The following is a 2,500-nucleotide window of genomic DNA, read 5'->3' as shown; positions in this document are numbered from 1 at the left end:
TATGCTGCCCGGTTAAAGAAACTCCAGCTCTACTCAGTGGCATACCGCCTGTTCAGAGGCGATCTGTGCCTGATGTATAAAGCCATGTCCAACCCGGAATTAATGGACATGCTGCACCTCAGAAAATCCAAATCCCATCGAGCTACGCTCGAGAGACTTGAACCTCAGCACTGAAATAAATAGGACATGCTGGAGGGACAGATTCATAACCCAGAGGCTCCCTTCACTCTGGAATAAAATCCCAGTCCAGGTTAGGCAGAGTCCCTCACTGACTCTATTCAAGAGGAATCTTGATGAGTGGATGGGAGATCGTAGGTTTACCCCGGGTATCACTTCTGTGTCACTGTTAGACAGAGGCACAGTATACTAACCTCGAAAAAGGGCATAGCAAAATAAATTTAAAATGGGTGGCGAAAGCCAAACACATTCTGGCTAGGCTTATAAATGCCCTAGGGCAGATAGCCTAGTATGAACCTATGAACCTATGAACCTATTTCTTCTATCATTGACTTGAGAAAATTCTGAATTATTTTAATCATTTTTTGCTTACTTTTTAATGATGGTTATGCATTACAAATGTGGCTGAATGAATCCAACAGGTTTTGGTGTCCTAAAGGTTAGTTTAAGGGGTTTATGTAAGCTATGGCATTGGTGGTCAAGCATTTATAGGCTGTTTGTGTCCATTAAAGATATAAATGCCCCAGATCAGGGGAGAATTTCTTATTTCCCATCCACTACTCCAAGTTTGCACTTAAATAGGGTTAGGGAAGAATTCTGCATCCCATGGATGGGAAGCCTGTTCGAGTGAAGGGGCATTCTCTGAGACACATACCTGTCCCTCCAACATGTCTTATTTATTTTGCAAGCAAGGTTTAAGTTCCTAGATCAGGTAGTTCTGATGCTATTCATCTTGTAGATATGCAAAAGGTCTATCAGAGAAACTTCCAAGGATGGCTTATATGCCAGACCCTCAAATGTCTGTAGGGGGCAGAGTATAACAACAGGGCTTTGAGGTGATCTGCCTAAACCATGTTGTTAATTCTGTTATTCTTTTTTGTAGAACCCCTGTGGATGTTCCAGTTGTTGCATGTGCCTGGTCAGGCACATATTGAAGGTGACATTGTACTCAATTGTGGGTCTGATGAGGGATGAATACACTGGAATGATCATTTCCTTGGACCTAGATACCACACTGTTGATTATAATTTGAGCAACATAGATTGACTTCCTTACTACCTTAGACACATGCTGATTGAAAGCCAGCTTACTGTCTGCATATACCCCAAATCCCTGACTAGTCTACTCTTTCATGATGTGTTATCAATGAGGTAGTTTTCTGGGATAGCCAACTTCCCAAAGGACACTATTATGCATTTCTTGGCATTGCATTTTAAACCATGGTTCTGGCACCAGTCATTTGTCTGTGTTAGCACTTCCTGGTGGATATTAGTGTCTTAGAGGGATTCTATGACAGCTCCTAGTTTGCAAGCCCTTGATGTTAGCTTTGACTTCCAAGAGGTAGAGACCAAAAAGGAGAAGACCCACTACAGAGCCCTGAGTGATTCAGCTAGTGATCAACCTCTTTGTGGAAGTTGATTCCCCTATCCAAACTTCCTGGGTCCTATCTGAAAGACAACTACTTACCCAGGGTGCAGTATAGGGGTCTATAACCACTAATTGCATGAGAATGAATTTGTTTATAATGTCCAAGTGAAGTTTTGTATCAAATGCCTTGACCAGGTGAAGGTACGCAGTTTGCATTGCTTTGCTGTCATCCATTGCATTCATGATCCTCTCTAAGAAGTCCTCCAGGCAGAGTAGGCATAATCTGCCTTAATAAAACCAAAATGGGTTGGATTTAGTGTCTGAAGGTTTCCTATGCCATTATTAATCATTTCAATGATAATTCTTCCCATGGCTTTGTATATGAGACTAGTCAGGCTTATGGGTCTGTAGTTACCAAGGTCTGTCAATGGCCTTCCCTTGTGCAAAGGCATGAACATTGCAGTTCTCCATCTGCTTTGCAAGAATCCTGTCTTGAGGCTATGGTTAAATAGACTCCAGTGTTCCAGATAGGTCATGTTTCATGGTATTTAGAAAGCATCCTAGATATTATTGGGGCCCATCGATGCAGGTATCTTGGCCTTGGAAAAGGCATTTAGGACCTGCTTACTGGTGATAGTTTGATGGTGTTTCTTGGGGATGTGGCCAGGCAGAAGACAGGGGCAAAAGTGAGGCTGAATTTGTGGGCCAGTAGATTTGCTATATCTTCAACGTCCATGTAGATAGCTCCATTTACAATTAGTTCTGCACTTGGTTGTGTTTTGCCTTTGAGGTTACGGACATAGTTAAAGAAAGCCTTATGGCTTTTCTTGGCTTGTGAGGCTATTGCTACCTCAAAATTGGCTTTGGTAGACTTAATTTGCCCTCTGAGTTGTTTGTTTAGATTTATGAGACAGTTTTTATCCTGCTTTCACTTCCTGATTTTTGCTATGACTTT

The sequence above is a fragment of the Protopterus annectens genome, chromosome 1.part2 (genome assembly GCF_019279795.1).
Source record: "Protopterus annectens isolate FY-2018-M chromosome 1.part2, PAN1.0, whole genome shotgun sequence".
In the NCBI taxonomy this organism is placed as follows: domain Eukaryota; kingdom Metazoa; phylum Chordata; order Ceratodontiformes; family Protopteridae; genus Protopterus; species Protopterus annectens.
The sequence above is the reverse complement of the archived record's forward strand: the minus strand, read 5'-3'. Positions refer to the sequence as shown.